The 21,806-nt window shown below is 40.9% G+C and overlaps 1 protein-coding gene and 1 long non-coding RNA gene across 4 annotated transcripts in view; one reads left to right on the top strand and one right to left on the bottom strand.

Annotated features, from left to right (window-relative positions):
* Positions 1-21,806, bottom strand: part of MACROD2 (mono-ADP ribosylhydrolase 2) — a 3,190,351-nt gene that overhangs the window by 2,201,641 nt on the left and 966,904 nt on the right. The window lies entirely within an intron of this gene.
* LOC120937793 lies at positions 7,034-8,012 on the top strand. The gene is made up of 3 exons (XR_005748751.1): positions 7,034-7,324; positions 7,484-7,623; positions 7,787-8,012. It is a non-coding gene; the product is annotated as an uncharacterized LOC120937793 (long non-coding RNA).

Below are 21,806 nucleotides of genomic sequence, written 5' to 3' on the forward strand. Positions count from 1 at the left end.
TTGAAATCCATTCTGCTTTTGCACCATGCTACTTACCTGCAGTTCTTGCACACACACAAACGCACTGTGTTTTTAAAAGCGTGACCTAAACGTCTAAAAATGCAGCAAGTTTGACAGTGCGGGAACTGCAGATAAGTCACAGCAGACAGCAGAATGGACAGACAGTGCTGTATTTCAGTGCTTGATGGGCATAGGCGTGCCGTGTGCGCAGCCTATTACATGAGGCATGCGCTTTTCTTTGCAGGAAACGCAGGCATGGCGGCCCATTCAAATGAATGGGCTGCTGTGCCTGCGCAAATGTGGGCTGCCAAAACACATACATGTGAACCAGCCAGGCCCAAAATAAGCCCATCAAGCAGTTAAATACAGACAGTAATGCCATGTGCTCTGAGGCCTTACTCAGCCTGGACTGCAGGTCTGGTCTGTGATTTAAAGAGTTCCTCTATTTTACACATGGCATGGCATGGGGGTCCCATGGTGCTAAAGCAGAATGGACAGACGGTGCTGTGACCCCCATGCCATGCCATGTGTAAAATAGAGGAACTTTTTAAAACACTGACCAGACCTGCAGTGAATCATCAAATATTATAAAGACTTTGGGCACACTCTACAGAAAACTTCTATTTACAATATAGATTCGCAAACAGTGACATACCTTGAGAAGCAGAACATGAAGAAGTCAGCCTCGGGAAGAGCAAATTGGGGATGTTATAAAATCACATTCTAATTCACTTTTATATACAAGCAGCACCCAGTGGCAGGAAGGGAGAAGTGCACGTCTAAAGGGAAGCCAGGGGTGCTGTACATTTTAAAACACTGGGAAGGGAAGCAGTACTGTCACTGGCTGTGTGCCGCTGATGATTTTCAGCCTGATTTGTGGGCAGCACAGGGGCTTAACGGGCGGCAAGGATCAGGAATTATGGGGCCACTTACACAGCTTCAGGCATGGGCCCCCTGGAGCAGAGAACCGGGGGGGGTGCTGCCGCCTGAAATTGAGAAGCGGGGGCTGCTGCGAATTTAGAAGCGGGGGCCTTTACAAAAAAAGAAATAAAGAAAAATATATATTAAAAAAGGGGTGTAGCGATCCGATTTTTTAAAAAGGGGGTTGCCATCTGGGGCCCTTTAATATTTTTTTTTTAATAAAAATAAATTACAAAAAAAAGGGGGTTGCCATCCGGGACCTCTGGGCCCTTTAATAAAAAATAAAAAAAAATATATATACACAAAAATAAAAAAATAAACATTTATAAAAATTTTTTAAAAGGGTGTTTGCCACATGGGGCCCTGGGGACCTCTGAGCCCGATTATCAGTGGCATAGATTCAATCACTTCCAGGGTGGGCAAGTACATTGACTATTACCTCCAACCTTTGGTGCAGAAGATGCCATCCCATCTCAAAGATTCAAAACAAGTTATTAATTTACTTTCCCAGATTGAGGCTAACAAAGACACATGGATGGTGACAGCTGATGTTCAATCATTATATACCATTATCCCTCATAATTTAGGGCTTGAAGCTGTCAGACATTTTTTGGATCTTTCCTCTGATCTGGTATCCTTGCAGAAGGACTTTCTGATGGAACTTTTGGAGTATACGGCAGACCATAACTATTTCTGGTTCGACCATAACTACTATAAACAGATTAGTGGAGTCGCCATGGGCGCTAAACATGCGCCGAGTTTGGCCAATCTGTTTATGGCCAAATGGGAGGAGGACGTCATTTATGGTGATACCCATCCTCACATTAAGTTGTGGGCCAGGTATATTGATGACGTCCTCCTCCTATGGACAGGAGACAGAGCAGAATTGGAATCCTTTATCACTACGCTCAATAACAATGAGCGTGGTATACGTCTGTCATTTGAGGCCAGTCAAGAGTCAATCGACTTCCTTGACCTTACTATAATGAAAGATAAAGATCTATATCAGACCAAAACTTTTTTTAAAAAAACCGACAGGAATTCTTTTATTCCTAAGGGAAGCTGTCATCATGACAATTGGTTGAATTTGGTTCCAAAGAGCCAATTTGTAAGGATGAGGAGGAACTGCTCTACCCTGAAGGACTATGAAATACAGGCTGGCATTCTTAAGGATAGACTGTTGGAGAAGGGTTATGACCCCGAATCTTTGGAGAGTACCTACAATGAGGTGGCCGCAATTGAAAGGAACACTTTGCTTTTGTCAGGCCCTAAACCAAGTAGAGATGGACCGATTGTGCCTTTTATCACGACATATTCTAACCAGCATTATGCCATCAAAAAGCTAATTAAAAAACACTGGCATATACTATCCAATGATAGAATCTTAAATTCCTTTTTGCCTATTAATCCTCAGGTGATATTCAGGGGTGTACCTTCATTACGGGATAGGATAGCCCCTAATGTGGTGGATCCACCCATGAAGAAAGTGTCCTTTTTTCAACGCAATATAAAGGGCTACCACCAATGCAGGAATTGCACAGTGTGTAAATTAAATAAGATCAAATCTAAGAAAACCTTATGCTTTAAATCCACAAGTACACTGAATGAACATAAAATCGAGCCATTTATCACGTGTAGCACTACAGGCGTGGTGTATCTTTTGGAATGCCCTTGCGGGTTACAATATATTGGCAGAACCAAAAGACCAATGAATGTCAGGCTTGGCGAGCATATCGCTAACATTAGATCAGGATTCCCGCAACACTCAGTATCCAGTCACTATGACCAACACCATGCACGTAACCCAGAGGGGACACTCTTTATTGGAATAGATAAGTTTGAGCCCCACTGGAGAGGCAGTTCACTGGTTAGGGAACTCTCTAGGATGGAGATGGCCTGGATATATAGAGTCCGTACATATAGTCCTTATGGACTAAACATAGATACTGACGTTAACGCGTTTATAGATAATGGTTAACTTTTACGTATCTCTGTGAACCATCTCTGAATCTTGGTATATATGGGCTTTGTTGATAGGCATACCCCTATAAATTCACCTAAAAATTTTTTACCCTTGTCACTACTCTGATATATATATTTTGATATATATATCTTTATATAATTTTTGTGCACCCATCAATCTCTAATTGATCTATGAGAGGTTAGCTTAAGACACTTTCACAGTTTTGCTTTGTCATATAGATTAAGAATATCTTGATCACAATATTATTACTATATATTTTTTTCTTCCTATGGATGTTTTGTATTCATTCATGAGGTCTTTTTTATGTTGTTATGGCATTGACGCAGCTTTGTCCGCTTAAATTGCGGATTTTTGGCTGCTTTCATATTATTAATTAATTCACTTTATTTTTATGAATTTTTGCACATTATTAGGATATCTAGCATTGGAATTTTTATCATGTTAATCTCTAATGCGGTTATCCGCTGATAGATTTATTAATTTATTTATCATTTTCAGATCCGCAGTTGTTCAAACAGCGGACCTATGAGTAATTCATTTTGCTAATTGGTTTACTATAATAATTTAGATATTTTAAGCCCCTTAATATTATATACCAATAATTTCTTTACTGGTCTAGTATTAAAATTTATGTAGTGACAGATATACGCAGCCCTGTATTTGCAGTGGAGGTGATTTCTGTCACGATGCTCGTTTTTAAAAAACGGTGAGTCAATACGCCGTTTTTTTCTATTACAAGGTTGATACTCATTAGTATCATAAGTTTTTAAATGCTCCGCAATTTTTTAGGTTTAGTAGCAAATACTGGCAGCGATCCCAACTTAAAAATGGCGGTCGACGCCCGCGATCTCCCAAGGTTCAGAGCTGGGCGGTCCCGGGTGTTGTATATTGTTATAAGAGTGGCGAGTCAGCACGTCGCTCGTATCCCCTGGAAGAAGTCATTTTTGTGACGAAACGGCGTAGGGAGGAGCGACGTGCTGACGTCATCACGATCCACGCTGTCTACCCGGAAGGACGAGCAGACAGCAGAGCCGGCCGGCTATTACTATTGATCGCACTTTTTACACTGTTTACATGTAAGTGCAATACTTTTACTCATTAAAATTTTAAAAACGTTATCACACTATGTGAGTGTCTTTCTCCTTTGGGTCGCTTCTGTGGAGAGAGCTGGTCTGATATTAAGGATTGGTGATATTGGAGAGTGAGCGGCAGTTTATCCAGGACCCTTATAGATCCATGTCTTACATGCTTGATTTCATTTCTGTTCTGGTAAGCGGCTGACACATAAGTGGTGGTGGATTTATCATCTTATTCACAAGATTTTTTACTGGATATCTTGCTTCACCCATTCGGAGAACTTCTTAAACAATCTTTGCAATCCTTTGTGATACATCTCATATGGACTTTTTGCACAAATCTAATTTTCAGTTTTTGCACTGGGATTTTTGTGTATTTGATACATAATTTACTATTTATGTTGATTTTACTTGCAGCGCAGCTTTTCCTTTTTATATATATATATATATATATATATATATATATATATATATATATATATATATATATATATATATATATATAAAAAAGAAATAAAAAGAAAAAAAAGAAATAAAATATGAAAAAAAAATTATAAAAAAAAGGGGTATATATATATATAAAAAAATATTTTTTTTATAAAAAAAAGGGGTTGCCATCCGGGGCCCTGGGGACCTCTGGGTCCTTTAATAATAATAATAATAATATTTTATATATATATATATATATATATATATATATATATATATATATATATATATATATATATATAAAAAATATATATATAAAAAAATATTTTTTTTATAAAAAAGAGGGGTTGTCATCCGGGGCCCTGGGGAACTACGGGCCCCTGGTGACCCCCAGACCTCTAAAAAAAAATTGGCCCTTTAATAAAAAATAAAATAAAAATATATTAAAAAAATATATTTTTTTATTTAAAAATAAATAAAAAAAGGGGGGTTGTCATCTGGGGCCCTGGGGGCCTCCGGGCCCCTGGGGACTCCTAAAAAAAATTGTCCCTTTAATAAAAAAAAACTCTAAAAAAAAATTGGCCCTTTAATAAAAAAATAAATAAAAATATATTAAAAAAATATATTTTTTTATTTAAAAATAAATAAAAAAAGGGGGGTTGCCATATGGGGCCCTGGGGGCCTCCGGGCCCCTGGGGACCTCCGGACCCCTAAAAAAAAAAAAGGCGGTTGCTTTGGGCCCCCAACAGTGACAGGGCCCTGGGCAGCTGCCCCATTTGCCCTGTGGTAAAGACGGCCCTGCTGGTTTGGTGAGTGAGAGATGAGCCTTGTAAATCACTGCTAGGCCTCCTAGGATCTCACAATTTATACTAACTGATACTGTTAAGGAAATTTGTAAGTTCTGTATATAATTGTATTCTATTTTGTATGTATTGCACACTGCCCTCTAATACGGCACTAATAATGTTTTCATTACCTGTTTGCATTCTTTCGAGTCCTGATTAGAATTAGTCTGCCTATGTTACTCCCCTTGTTACCATAAACGTTCAATTGTAATATTAATGTGATACCTACGTAATCATGTGTATAAAAACCTTCAATTACGTCATAATAAAGCAGAACAGTTATTTGGAAAGATGCTGAGTGTATCTTTTGTGTATGATCCTTACTGCAGTAGATATAATTAATTTGGAACCACTAATCAATATGAGAATAGGAGTTGCCTATCTATAAAATGCCCAGGTCAATACAAAACCCCATCACATCGTAACATAAAGCACTACATTAAACCAAATTCTTTTACTCAACTGCAATGTAAGCTACATTTTAAATCCCAGTTTATTATTTACAATCAATTATTCATTCTAATGAACGATTTTCCTACACCATGGAGGTCAGCTTTACCACAACACCCAACTTTCAGTATGGAAGAATGCAGCTTCCCAGCTAACAAACATTCTGTCACTCTCAGCAGTTTCCTGAGAGATGTGAAAAATGATTATTTAGGCTTTGCTAGAAAGGAAACCATCACACAAAACGCGCACCTTCATTTGCATTTTGCTGTGTTTTTCTCATTCTTTTAGATGCACAGCTCGCCATGTACAGGACATAAAGAGACAAAGCAACATATGTTTAATTCATTTAAAAACACAAAGAAATTCCTTGTTAATAAACAGCTCAGAAGCCGGGATCCTTGTCCTGTAACATAATCATTAACCAGTAGTCGACAGCTAACTCCCTGAAAAGACCAGTCTTCCCAAATTCCATACAAAGGGAGACGTGTGTCCCTAAAGACCTTCTCTTAAAGATATGGTGTGTTAGCATATTTTGCTGGGAGCGTTTGATCTATATTTTATTTGTGGTTTTTAAAGTTAGTTCAATAGGGGCCATTCTCTTTGATGCTCTTTACAAGCAGGCCTGCGAGGGGAACAGTAAGCAATTCAGTGTTGTGAGCAAGACTTTCAATGTAACGATTATGTGAAAAGTATTAGCCGGGAGGAGCCTGAAATCCAAATTTATTGGCTTTGGGAGAAAGACTAGGCGTGAAAAACGGCATTGAACATTTGCCGTTAAGCTACTTTTTTTTGCCTGTTAGACTGCTGCTTCGTATACATGACATGTGTGGGATAAAATTCATGATATCTCACATAGCGGCTGAGAAGGGATTACTGGAGCTAGAGTTCAAAAACAGCTGGAATAATGAAGACTGCCAATTCCAAACTCACACATTTCTCTTTTTTTTATCGATTCATGATTTGCATCTACATATGCAGGTTTTATGCTTTCAGCTTCTGTGAAAATTAAATGTCTAGCAACAGTTTTTTCTTTCTTATTAGATTTGCATGGGATATGAAAGATGGGGCTAGATGAGAGAAATCCAATAGATTCCTTCATTCACGCTGGAGTGTAAAATCTCTCCTACCTAATCTCTCCTACCTACTATAACTGTATTATAACAGTTGTCACTCTTGGCTTCCAGAGCACCCCGACGGTGGCTATATCTGCTTGAATGCAGCTGACAATTTTCCACTTGGCTCCTTCAATTTTTCAATCAATGTTTTTAAAGCCGGGTTGTGTCATGCCATGTGTGGCCAGATTCGTTCATGATCACAGTAGTGTCATGGCGTCTGCTGGACTTATGGAGACTTCTCACATGCAGGTAGGACCACTGGTTGTTGATGTTTGGCTTATTGTTTGTTTTTGGTGCTGTGCCTTTATGCACACTTCACCAGACTAGCCATACATATTATTTATATATACTCCTAAATTCCTTTTTCCAGTGATCTCTGCTTGCGATCACCCAGCAATCTACCCTTCCTGAAACATAGGATAATCTGGGTAGTTTGTCTCCTTGTGGCTGAACTTTTGCTCTTTGGCACATGCATACCCTCTCCTATATGGATTTCCATATCTGGTAAGTTACTCTCCATTTTTGGATTACCAGCTCTATGGGGTTACTCCTCTTTGCTATAAATGTATGTCTGCATTTAACTCTTTGAATGCAACAAATAATGATATATACATTATATATACCCTTTTTTTTTTTTTTTTCCTCTTTCCCTTCCTTCCCTAGGCGTGGACCTTTTTGGTAGGCTATGATTGTATATCCTCCCCGTGAACACAGAGACATTGATCTCCATATACAGCATTCTCCCCTTGTTTTTGGCATACTTTCACACTGAGACAGGATTCTATCTACAGATCTTATTGACTGTAAGTAGCTCATATCTGTTTTGATAAATTACATAGTTGTATGGCTGTCCTTTTCTTGTCTCCCCTTCCCCATGTTTTTAACAATTTCGGTCACTTGAGTTGTAAATATTGTTTAAGTTGAATTTTTTCTATGTAATATGTGTATATATCTCTTTTCTAATAGACATGTATTTCTCTGACACAATGATCGTCTGTAATACCCCTTGAAGAAGGATCACAGATACCGAAACGGCTGTCGGGTTGGACCAATTTTTGTCTCATGTCTGTTTTATTGCTTTACAAATAGGATCTGTATACCACTTGCATGTGGTCTTTTATCCTTGCTAGGACACTGTATGATGTCCTGACTTGAATTGTTTAAATACATTTGCTATATATTTTTCTACTCATTCACGTGTTTGTGTCACTTATAAAGTCCCACCCTTGAGGGGGTATTTCATATTTTTTCCACAGTAGTGGTTAGCACTTTCACCTAGGAGCAAAAAGGGTTTCTGGTTCAAATCCCAACCACGACACCATCTGCCTGGAGTTTGCATGTTCTCCTTGTGCCTGCCTGGGTTTCTTCCCACACTCTAAAGACATGCTGGTAGGTTAATCGGATCCTTCCTAAATTGGCCCTAGTATGAATGGGTGTTAGGGACCTTGGGTTGTAAGCTCCTTGAGGGCAGGGACTGAATCTTCAATGTAAAGCGCTGTGTAAATTGACAGTGCTATATAAGTACCTGAAATAAATAAATGATCTGTTTAGCACCATATCTATGCCACCCAACATATTCATTCAAGCTCATACCCTTAAAGTGGATGTAAACCCACCCAGTGAAGTGAACAGCCTCAGATGATACACAGGGATGAAACAAATCTCCCTACATAAGTTTTACATCCATATCTGCTGCAGGGTTGCCAACCGCTAGAAATTTTACTGACAGTTTGTAAATTTCGTTTTTTTTTCCACAACTGCCAGTAAATATCAGGGGCCGATAATTTCATGGTGTGTTGACTATTTAAGTGGAAATCAAGCGAATTGCCTTGTTAAAGGTATTGTCAGTGTTTCCATATCATGTTCATACTGTTCAAATATTCACTGTGGTTTTTTTTTCAATAGGAGTTTTGTAATTTCTTAGGTTGCCAGTAAAAAATTAGCTTTGCCAGTAAATTTTCCATGTTTTGTCAGTAAAAAATGCTGCAGGAGGTTGGCAACCCTGCTGTCTTCACCTTTATTTAGAAAGTTCAGATCGTGTTGGGAGATTTTCTCTTCCTGTTTAACACAGAGGGTGATGTCTGGGCATACAGCCAAGATAGCAAAAATTGCTGATTGGAGGAAAGGCACACATCCCCTCTCATCATAGGCAGAGACTCTCAGAGTTTTTTTGTAACAGGGCCAGCTCCCTGCTAATCTATTTTAGCAACCTCCCCTGATAGAAATTTCAGGCTGCTTTTATTTGATGTGTCCAAGAATTTGTCAGGAGTTATCAGGCTGATAACAGAGGAACGGTTCAGAAGAGAGCTACAGGACTTAGATCTACAAAGAGAGATAACAAAACACTGCAGATATCTGTATATGTGCCTAGCTCAAATTTCATGAATTGGGTTTACATCCACTTTAATTATCTATTATTTCTGTGATGGTGGTGCTCCAACAATATCTGTCTATAGTAACTTATGCACTGCAAAATTGTTGACCAGCCTGGCCAAAATATTTTTTAAGAAATGTCAGCTTTATCTAATTTTCACCATAAACCTCCTAGGTGAATAAAACCCAATATGCATAGTGGACCTAAAGCTTATGGAGATTCATTATGTAAGAATGAACAATAATGCAATATATGTTATAATTACTAGGGGGTCTTTTCCACCAAAAAATTAAATGAGGCAGATAAATACGTTTATATACAGGTATACAGTATATACACATTCTGGGTCAGATCCACAGAACAATTAAGCCGGCGTATCTCTTGATACAAAATTTTTCAAATTTTGCGCGTCGTATCTTTGTTTTGCATCTTCAAAACAAGATACAACGGCATCTCGGCTAGATCCGACAGGCGTACGTCTTAGTACACCGTCGGATCTAAGCTGCAATTCTTCGGCGGTGTCGTGTCCGTCGAATGCCGCGTCGAGTATGCAAATTAGCTAGTTACGGCAAACCACGAACTTACGTCCTGCCGGCGCATTTTCTTACGTCGTTTGCGTTCGGCTTTTTCCGGCGTATAGTTAAAGCTACTGTTATGAGGCATACTCAATGTTAAGTATGGCCGTCCTTCCCACGTAGAAATTTGAAATTTTTACGTCGTTTGCGTAAGTCATTCGCGAATAGAGATTTGCGTAGAATGACGTCACCGTCAGAAGCATTGGCTTGTTCCGGGTTAATTTCGAGAATGTGCACTGGGATACTCCCACGGACGGCGCATGCACAGTTAAAAAAAAAACGTTGTTTACGTCGGGTCACGACGTATTTACATAAAACACGCCCCCATCACAGCCATTTGAATTCCGCGCCATTACGCCGCCAAAGATACACTACGCCGCCGTAACTTACGGCGCGGATTCTTTGTGGATTCCAAAAAAAAAGTAAGTTACTGCGGCGTAGTGTATCTTAGATACGCTACGCCCGGTGCATAAATGCGCCGCTGTACGAGGATCTGCCCCTCTGGATGTCCATACCTTCCTGAGATCTTTGCCAATCTCTGCATAGAAGAAATCCAACTGGAACATTGGTATCAACTTTGCAAAGCTGCTCAGTGCACTAGTACAGTTCCTCCTGATACTTTGTGGGATATGATTATTTGAACTGCACTTAAAATGATTTTATTTTTCAAAAACCTAGGCCGGTCTTCTGGATTGCTCTCTTTTGTGAGCCTGCCACATTTCTTTTATATATATATATATATATATATATATATATATATATATATTTATATATAATATATATATTTATATCATAACTATGTGTTTCTCAAGACAAACATATGGAATACATGATTAACTATAGGAGATCGAAGTGACAGCTGCCTGTTGGTTATCCAATCATTCCTTATTCAATATTGATTGATCTAAGAATAATTCATGCCTTTGTAGCTCTACCCCTGTAAGAGCCGCTGATAAGGATATTTGCCTCAACCTTTTCCAAAAACCCTCAGCCCCTCTAACACACTGGGATGAATGTATAAATGTACAATATAGCAGGAAATTATTGAAAGTAACCTTAGTACACATTAGTAGCTGTATATCAAATAAACTAGGCACCAAACCAGGTAGTGAAGGTAAACTTAATATATTGTTATTCAATATGGTTGATAATTAGGCAAGCATAAAATGGATTAAAGCGGAGTTCCACGTTGACATGCCACATTTGGAGCGTAAACCCTCTTTTTAGAGGGTTCCAGCTCCAACTTCCACCCGGAAGTTCACCTCTCCCCCCCTCCCTCTCAGCAATCATCTGGGTCATGTCACAGGTCCCAGATGATTGCCCGTCCAATCACAGTGCGTGCCCGGCTGAGAAGCCACAGCTGGATGCCCACAATGACAATGCCGGTGTTCTGCCGAGCTGTGTCCCCCTGGCAGGTAATGCCCGCCAATGGATTGCGCAGGCGCAGCGCTCTAGCTCCGAAAATTACCGAACATGAAGAGCTGGGCATGAGCTGGAGACTGCGCCTGCGCAATGAACAGGGCATAGTGACAGTCTTTGCCGCACGCTGCCGATGATCGCTCCACTCTGCAAGGGGGGCATGTATATTACAATTATATTGTGTAAGGGGCAGATGCCACAAAGTCGCCCATCAACAGTGCAAAACTCGCCCTACTTTTCATACACCCGCCCCCCCCTAACAGACGAAATGATAGTGGTGTGGCGTGTGTATTACTATTATATCGTCTGTAAGGGGGGGGGGTGTATGAATAGAAGGGCGAGTTTTGCACTGTTGATGGGGGAGTTTGTGGCATCCGCCACTTACACGATATAATTGTAATACACCCGCCCCCCCCCCTTGCAGAGACTCCCCAGTGTGAAAGCCTGAGTGCTTTCAGACTGGGGTGGTGTGCTCGCGGGTAGGGGCGGACTGACAACTCATGGGGCCCCCGGGCAATAGGAGATTATGGGGCCCCCGGGCAATAGATTATGGGGCCACACCGTATATACACACATGCAGTATACACACACAGAATACACATACACACACTGAAAAGGTACTGGAGAGGCGGGGATTTTAAAAAAAAACACAGATTTTTACATACTGTCCCTGGTTTTACTGAGACTGGCAACCCTGATGGGGCCCCCTGGTGGCATGGGGCCCTCGGGCAGTGCCCGAGTGCCCAAATGGTCAGTCAGGGAAAAAAGTTCTGCAAGCAGCATCTTATATATAAATACATATATACAGGGCCGTTTGAAGACATTTGGAGGCACCAGGCAAAAAAAAAAAAAAAAATGACATTTCAGTTTTTCAGTTGGGGGGGGGGGGGGTTGGCGGGGGTTGGCGGCTTACCTCTATCCTCACACGCACACACCGGCAGATGTTGGTGTCCGCACAGGGGGCCCCAGTAGGGAGGGCCCTTGCCGCATCGCTGCATCCTCCTGCAGTCCGGTCGGCCGCGTACCATAACCGCGCGGTACAGGAGATTCAGTTTGCTGTTCCCGGGGCCGGACTGAAAGGAAGTGAACACTCAGTGTGTGCACTTCCTGTCAGTCCAGCCGGGAACAGGAACCTGATTCTCCTGTACCGCGCGGTTATGGTACGCGGCCGACCGGACTGCAGTCAGACGCAGCGGTGATGCAAGGGCCCTCCCTGCTGGGGCCCCTGGCCAGCTCGGGACCCCAGGCAAATGCTTGCTTTGCCTGTCGGGTTCCGACGGGCCTGCATATATATTAGAGCTGCACGATTAATCGAGAAGAATCAAAATCACAATCTTTTTCCCTTCCCGATGATCAAAACAGCATGTCACAATCTTTCTAACAGGTGCAGAGAGTTCTCACAGCTGGAAAAACAAAATCCAGGCAGCCTGCCAAGTTTTAATACAACACAGGAATAAGTGGAAACAAAGTATCTTTTCGTTCTTTTATCAAAGTAAAAGAACTCCGGCGTGTAGATGAAGGAAGTTTAACCGTTTAAAGACCAAACCTTTTCTGACATTTGTTACTTACAAGTAAAAAAAACATTATTTTCTGCTAGAAAAATACTTGGAACACCCAAACATGATATATATATTTTTTTAGCAGAAACCCTAGAGCAAGGGTGTCAAACTCAATTTCATTGTGGGCCGCATCAGCATTATGATTGTCCTCAAAAGGGCCGGTTGTATCTGTAACATTAGATGTCCAGTCACCCCACCATCAGAAGTTGAGTCCCCCTCTCTCCCTTACATCACAGTGCACCCCCCTTTCCTTATGCTGCTGCTTGGAAGAAGCTGGATGCATTGCTTGAAAGCAGAAAGTTAGGCCGCGTACACACGGTCGGACAAAACCGATGAGAATGGACCGAGGTTCAGTTTCATCGGTCAAAACCGACCGTGTGTATAGCCCATCAGCCTGTTTTCCTTCAGTCCAAAATTTTAAAACATGCTTCAAAATCGAACCGATGGACCGCTGCCCGATCGGTCCAAACCGATGGTTAGTACAGAAAGCATCGGTTCAAAACCCGTGCATGCTCAGAATCAAGTCGACGCATGCTTGGAAGCATTGAACTTCGTTTTATTCAGCACGTTGTGTGTTTGACGTCACTGCATTATGATCCAATCGGTTTTTGGAACGATGGTGTGTACGCACATCAGACCATCAGGCCACTTCAGCGGTGAACCGATGGAAATGGCCCGTCGGACCATTCTCATCAGTTTGGAACGACCGTGTGTACGCGGCCTAAGGGTCTGGAGTAGGACCAGAGGAGGGCTGGATCTCTCCTGCAGCTGCAGAAGAGATGCAAGGGGCCACATGAAATGGCCTGGAGAGCCTTGTGTTTTACACCTGTGCCCTAAAGATTAAAATGGTGGTTGTTGCAATATTTTGCGCTCCAGATGACGTCAGAGAGACGAAACCGGTAGAGCGATCGCATCTCTGAGCTACAGCACTAGTTTTTAAGGCTTTTTTATCATATGTCAAATGTGAGTACCTGTTTGTAAGAATAAAGTATTATACTTCATTTATAAAACGGTATCATGCTATTGGGCGCTTCATTTGTCTCCTCTATGAGCGGATGAAAAGTCCTGGCAGTCCTAGCAGTGCGGATACTTATTGTGAGAGCTTGTTACCCCTGTAGGGGTGATTGGATTCGGTGAGTGCGGGACCATTGGGGGAGAGCACTGAGTGATCCACTGAAGGCTTGCAGTATAGCCTGTATCTGCATGAAGCACACAGCACTTTATTTAATTTTTGCATGAAGCAAGATTGGAAACTGGACTTGTTTTTGATACACATTGTTTGCACTTTTTACAGTTTATGTATTCAAGGATAATCACCAGCATTGTATTGCACATTTGTTTATAATTATTATTTTTATTTAGATTATTTTTTTTTTTTTAAGATATATATTTTTATGATATTTTCATTTCTCTTTATTTATTCACGTATTTATTTTGATTGACAACAGACATTACCACGTAATTTAACCACTATGGATATATTGGTTTATTATTCATGTACACTTATATTTATTTTACACTTAAGTAGGCGCCACCACCTGCTATTTACACCCATTGTCAATATTTTATACCACACCGTATTTGCGCAGGCGGTTTTTCAAACGCGATAAAAAAAAAGCACTTTAATTAATAAAAAAAAAAACTAAACAGCAAAGTTAGCCCAATTTTTGGGGATAATGTGAAAGAAGATGTTACACCGTGAGAATCGTGATCTTTATTCTAAGCAAAAAAAAATTGTGATTCTCGTTTTAGACAGAATCGTGCAGCTCTAATATATATATATATATATATATATATATATATATATATATATATATATATATATTTATTTTATTTTATTTTTTTTGTTAGGGAAAACTCTATGGCAGGGAGTCTACTCATTTCACAAACATCAGAGGAAGTACATTTTCAATAAAGCTTTTTTTTTTCCCTATAATAGAACATTAAAAACCTATTGGGAACATTAAAACAAGTTCCCGTGTTTCTATGTCATAGTGAGACAGAACCCTGACAGGGAAGCAGTTTGTAAATGAAAATGTGCTGGTTGGTAGCATTGCCCTCACACTGTGGGAAAAATGTACGACTAGAGGTTACACAGCAAGACTTTTTACTAACAAAGAGGAGCAAGCAGCTCATTCTTAATGTCCAAGACACCAACCTGCCAAATCTAATGTCTGCACTTACAATATTTCCTTCAGCTGTTAAAACTCTATTCTTACGCAGAAATATGCTTATTTAATTGGATAAAAAGCAGACACAGTTGGAGTTACTAATCTGCCCAGAAGAAAATGAATCTGTGGGAAAAGACAGAACAGTCTAAAGGCTCATTTAAGTCCTGAAATATATGTTGAAATTACTTGCATATTTCAGGGCTTAAAACCACATAATACTTTTAGACAACTTGAAAGTTTAATCCCTGAAAAAATACACAGAAATTCTGAAAGCCTGTCTCTATCAAACTGATAACTGAGGAAGTGTATATATCGCCCTAGTGTATTTAAAAATAGTATTACACTATTATGATAAGTACTATAGCTGCCATCTATAGGAATGAATGAGTTAGAAATAATCACAGATTATTCACAGATAATCACAGAACGACATACTCTGGTTTGGTTCAGTGACCATTGTTCTCCAAAGAGCCTGCCCTTGTTTATAGCTTACATCTAAATATGGATTTCAGGGAATCTCAATTTTTTGGTTAACCTAGGCCAGCTATAGACCATGGAAATGTCTTTCCTGCAACCTGTGGTTGCAGGAAATAAATTCGCACAATTCCCCCATCAGCACAGACAGTGCTGACAGGGAAATCTGTCCTACCGAGGAGAAACCATACCAGCTGGGAGAAGACAGTGATTATTGTTAGTGGCTATAGCATCCACTAGTGATAATCGAAAGTGAATCCGGCAGGCTGGTTGTACCAAAGTTGATTGATTGATCACCTTGGTACATTCAGCCTGCCCACACACAGTTTGAATCTCAGCCGATTCCTGCTGAACCAGCCCAGATTTGAACAGTCTATGGCCCGTCCAAGTTTACTAACTCAAACTTGCAAGACTGGGGCTCTGAGTACATATAAAGTAGAACTGATGCCTTCTGTAGCACACCCCACGTATGAGCTGCAGATGAAAGGGACCCCCCTCACTCCTGCATCAGCCAGGTACACCAAATCTTCACAGTCACACAGAGTCAGAGAATAGTCCATAGCTTTATTTTTGATATTTATTAGGGGGGTAAATAACGTGGATAGGGATGGGTGGTTATGGGATGCCCACTTGACTTCAGAAATATCTTCAGGGACAACTTCCTATATACAGTCTATATACACTTCAGCACACTCTTTGCTTTTCTCTTTCTCTGTAGAGCTCTGGCTGGTTCACTCTTGGTGGAACTGTCAGGCCCCTTGTAAGTTCAGTAGCAGCCCATTACAGGCAGGAACCTATCCCTTAAAACTAGTGAAACAGCTTCCCTTGTGGCCACTGATCCCAGCACCACTTCTTTAGGCAATGCCAGTCCTCCTGGCTGCACCTGCCCATTTCACCAGCCCTCCTGGCTGCCTTTCTACACCAGTCTGCCCGACTGACTCTTCCTCAGCCCACCCGGCTGACTCTCAGGAGATCTTCCATGGAAAGAATAGAAGGTTTAAGCACACCATTGTTTTCAAGAGAGACTTGCTACATGTGACAGTTTTCCCCCATTATTAGTCTCCACAGAGTTGCACTACTCACTCTGTCCTCATTTGCTCCTTTGCCTCCAGGAAAACCTTCTCCTGTGTGTTTTTGCTCCCAGCACCCGAGCCCCAGACCAAGGCAGGACACTCTTTCTTTCCCCAGACTAGGGGGCACCCCTGAGGGCCAACGACAGCCTCCTCAACACTGTATCTCCATCTTCCACCTGAATGCCCCTGCTGGCATGTCCCATGTCTATTTATGAAGTTATCTTAGCACCCTGCTGGCCCACTGCTGAGGATTGACCAAGACGTCATAAATATTTAAGGCAGCCATTCCTAACCCCCACCCTCTAGTTATAGAAGATTCTACAACCTTCTAGATCAGGGGGAGGCACCAGAGAGCTGCCGGGATGAGTCACCCAGCCCTGAACTCTTGTAAACCCTGACCCACTTAAGACTCACCATATTAACTGTGAGTCAAGAGTGTGATTTGCCTACACTTAAATCTAGCACACACAAGATGGTGTGCTACACTTCTTTAAGGCCACTATACATGGCTCAGTGTTCTCTCTTTCAGCCTGTGGCCTGAAGAGAAAAAAATAACCCATTCCACCATCCATCGCCACAGGAGTCACCACTGCACCACAGCTATTGTCTGATAGGATGCAGTCACTATTCAGCCGATAATTTTCCACCCAGTTTAGTAAAATTTTAATCAACTTTGGGCAAGCCAGGTGACAGCTCGAATTTCATCTAATTCAGAAGGAATCTGCCTAAATTCAAACAAATCTATAGAGGCCTTCAGTTTGTATGCAATCTCCAGAGTGGATACAATGGAAAATTAGTAATGTCAAATTTACAAATGAATAAAAAAGTTGTAAAATACTGAACCTACACTTATCAGGAACTCTTATAGCTGATCATCTAATACCCAATTATTTATAGTAACTGTTACTGGCCTTCACAAATACATAGTCCTAAACAGGACCTGACTGTCTGATAATTCACACATGCTTAAAGTGCTTGTTAAGTCTAAATTCTACATCACTGCCAGCCCCTCTATTAGAGCCTGACTTATCACAGTATGTAAGTCATTTCTAAAAACGAGCATTGTATATACCTATTTAGTGCAATTTTCCAGAAAGTCACGAGACTCGCAGCCACTTTACAGCTCCGACACATGGCTTCTGCAGGAGGGGCCGAGATCACCCTCTGACGTCAGCCGTGGAGGTCACGTGGCCTCCCGCAGAAGCCCTGCCTCGGATGTGATCTGATCAATCGATCAACTTGGTTACAACCAGTCTGTCATCACTGTGTTCTCCTGGTCAGGACAGCTCCACCCGCCCCCACAGCGAGAGAACACAATAGCTCTGCTGGAGGGATTCCCCCATCAACACTGACTGCAGGAAAGAAAATCACATGTTTATGGCCAGGTATGATTGCAGGTACTTAAACTGGCCATAGATGGATCAAAATGAAGCCAGTTCAGGAAGGACCAACTGAATTTTGATACATCTATGGGTGGTCTATCTACTGATTGTGGAAAAACTTTAGTGCGATCATCACTGGCTGAATATAAATAATTGAGTTGTGCATGGCCCGCTTAGGGCTAAATCATGCACAGCAATTTTCATTTGGTTTCAACTAATTTTGAGATTCACAAGAGACCAAACAATTTATCATCTACAAGTCCAGAATTTGGTCTATCATTAAGTCAAAACTGGACCATAAACTTACAGCTTCAAAACATTTTTTTGGAAAATACAATTAAAATGGAGTCAAAGGAAAGAACTTTGGCAATTTCACCAAAAGTGATAAGATTTTTCCCAACAGGTTCACCTGGGACAATTTTGATATCCGCTCTTTGCAAATTCACAAAACTATCATTTATTTCTTCAATAGCTTTGTAATTTTGACAAAACAATATAATTGAAATATCAATTGCTCTATTAGCTTTCCATGTGTATGGTCAGCTTTAGAGAACTTCACTTTGTTTATTCATCTTGAGGCAATGTCATAAATTCCATTGTGGTCAGAGTCAATAAATATTTCATGTCAAGAGCTAATAAAGAGAAAATCTTATAGGCTGAGATGTTGTGTTGAGAAATTTTCACTGGCCAGGTTTTGTTTTCCCCTGAAATATCCTACAAAGTGCTTCCGCCACTCACCATTTGTGTGAAGGGATGTGCTGATTGCCATGGATGCCTAATGGCAGGTATAAATTGCCTGTATGCCTGATTGTCCTCCAGTGTCTATGGCCAGTTTAGTCTTGTATAACCTAAAGGTACTCATATAAGGTTAAGTTTTTTGCATGTGCTGTCATAGGATTATTTCACTAATCAGTTGCACCATATTCTTGTGAGTAACACATGAGCATTTGTGAGAAACTGAAGTGTTTGTTGTCACTCGTAGGAATGTTCCAACATGTTTCCACATGTTATGAAAACCCTCCTGTTACTATACTAATGAGCAATCATTCTGTTAATGCCAAAGAAACAGGAAAAGCTGTCCTTAACATAGTTGTCAGCCAAACCAGGGAAAATTATTTTGGATCATTTAGCATTGCAGCAATTTTCTAGATAACAAGAAGATCTCTCATCACACGTACCTGTAATTATCATTTAGGAAATTAGCCCATGTATGGTCAACCTTAGGATGAGTAAGAGTGTGATGATGAACACTTGGATTAGCTTTATTTAAAGGATAAGTTCAACTTTGTAAAAAAATTATAATAGATGCAAATCTTTTTGCAGGTAACAAAAAAATGTGCAGTTATTTTTTACTATTATTTTACTATTATTTTTTACTATGAGTCTGCAAAGCATTATACCCACAATCAGCAGATGGCAGGTGCAATGCAGGGTTCTTGCAGACAGTCTGTGTAAGCTGTCTGCTCGTACCTCGTATAAGCAGGCAGTTACACTCTGATCGTAAGACTCAATGAACTACCTAGAGCGCTCAACAGTGCTCTGGTAGTTCATTGAGAACTACAAGCTGACAGCTGCAAAGGATGTCGGTACTTGTAGTCTGCACATTCACAGAACACCATGGATAAATGATGCGGCTGGGCAGGGGAGCCTGGAGGAAGATCCCAAACTCGCTGTCAAAACAGGGGATTTGGAGGGGGGGGGGGCTGGTGCATCTTTAACACGTTACAACCTGAATATGGGTATAACATGTCCCAAGTTACAAAAGGTAAACTTATCCTTCTGTGCACAAAAAAATGCCAACATGTTGAAAAAAAAAACGGTATTTGTCAAAACAGTGTTGAATAAGACCTTCGTACAAGCCTTTTCTTCTCATTGGACAAATAATGGTGATATAGTTATGGAATGACAGATAACTTGCTGCCCATCAATGACAAGCCTTATGCCGCGTACACACGACCGTTTTTCATAACGAGAAAACTGCCATTTTTTAGATTGGTCATGAAAGCAGGTCGTGTGTATGCTTCATAGCAGTTTTATCGACGAGAAAACTGCCCGCGAAAAAATTAGAACCTGCTCTATTTTTTCTCGTTGTTTTTCCCGTCGTTCTTTTTCTCGTCGCGAAAACCGCTCATGTGTATGCTTTTTAGGTTGAACCTGCTCTATTTTTTCTCGTTGTTTTTCCCGTCGTTCTTTTTCTCGTCGCGAAAACCGCTCATGTGTATGCTTTTTAGATTGGTCATGAAAGCAGGTCGTGTGTATGCTTCATAGCAGTTTTATCGACGAGAAAACTGCCCGCGAAAAAATTAGAACCTGCTCTATTTTTTCTCGTTTTTCCCGTCGTTCTTTTTCTCGTCGCGAAAACCGCTCATGTGTATGCTTTTTCCGAGGGGAAATGTGCATGCTCAGAATCAAGTATGAGACGAGGGCGCTCGTTCTGGTAAAACTAGCGTTCGTAATGGAGATAGCACATGCGTCACGCTGTAATAGACTGAAAAGCATAAGGCTGAAAAACGTGAATCTCACCAAACTTTTGCTAACACGAGGATCAGCAAAAGTAGCCATTTGAATGGAACGTCCCCTTTATAGTGCCGTCTTACACGTTGTCGTACGTGTTGTACGTCACCACACTTTGCTCAAGCGTTTTTTTCATGAACGTGTGTATGCAAGGCAGGCTTGAGAGTAATCATAACGAATCACGTCGAGGAAAAACTTTGTTTTTTTTTGCATAACAGGAAAAATGGTCGTGTGTACTCGGATTATGCTTCCTAAAGACATTAAATAAATGGTGGTGGATCAACTTGGGCACTGAAGATCTTTCTAACAAAAGATGTTGCTCTGAACATGCAAGTTTGCTACCATCAAGTTGGTATGATTGTGCCTACAGAGGGTGCGAGAGAGAGTGCTGCAGATGCCAACTGTCTCTGCGCAAACAGTGATTGGCTAGGAAAATCCATCAGCATCTCACATGGACCTGCAAAAATGTCCCATTTAACCCATTAATGTCTTCAGGCACCCTTTCTTTTATTTGAGTTGTCCTGCGAGAAACTAAAAACTTACATTTGCATTTCAAAGATGTACATTTGGAGATTATACATTCTTTGACCTGTACCAATGCCACATTTTGTCAAAATACAGCATACAACAGAAGGCTTTACAAATAATTACTATTGTCTATTAAAACAATTATATCAATGCAAACCTGTGGGAAGCTGACATCTGAATTCCAGATTACAAACAAGATAGAATTGTGAACCTACTCTACAAACACTGTTCTGAGAGACAGTGACTCTGAGCACAAATACACTAATCAGTAGAATGGCTACCTTCTTTATTTGAGCAAGTAATAAACTATACATGTCTCCAGACTGGACACAGTGACAAATCAGTAATGCTAAACTTACCATTGAATACAAGCGTTGTAAAATCCTGAACTCACCAGGAGTTCTCATAGCAGATGATCAAAGTGGAGTCTGAATATAATCTATAAATGCTGCTAAGGGCTTTACAAATATGCAAGAGATAGTACTGCAGGACCTGAAACAATCACCAGATATGGGCTTTTTTTGGACAGATCTGGTGACAATTTAACTTCGATATACGGACAAGTAGATACATGCCTGGTAACTTAAGACCCCTTTCACACTGAGGAGTTTTTCAGGCGGTATAGCACTAAAAATAGCGCTGCTATACTAAAACTCCTGCACTGCAAGCCAAGGGCTTTCACACCGAGGCGATGCGCTGGCGGGAGAGAAAAAAATCTCCTGCCAGCAGCATCTTTGGAGCGGTGAGAGGAGCGGCGTGTATACCGCTCCTTCACCGCTCCTTCCCATTTAAAACAATGGGAAATCGCGGCAATACCGCCCGCAATGCGCCTCTGCAGAGGCGCATTGCGGGCGGTATTAACCCTTTATCGGCCGCTAGCGGGGGTTAATACTGCACCGCTAGCGGCTGAATCCCGC

Source organism: Rana temporaria, chromosome 4 (assembly GCF_905171775.1).
Source record: "Rana temporaria chromosome 4, aRanTem1.1, whole genome shotgun sequence".
Taxonomy (NCBI): Eukaryota; Metazoa; Chordata; class Amphibia; order Anura; family Ranidae; genus Rana; species Rana temporaria.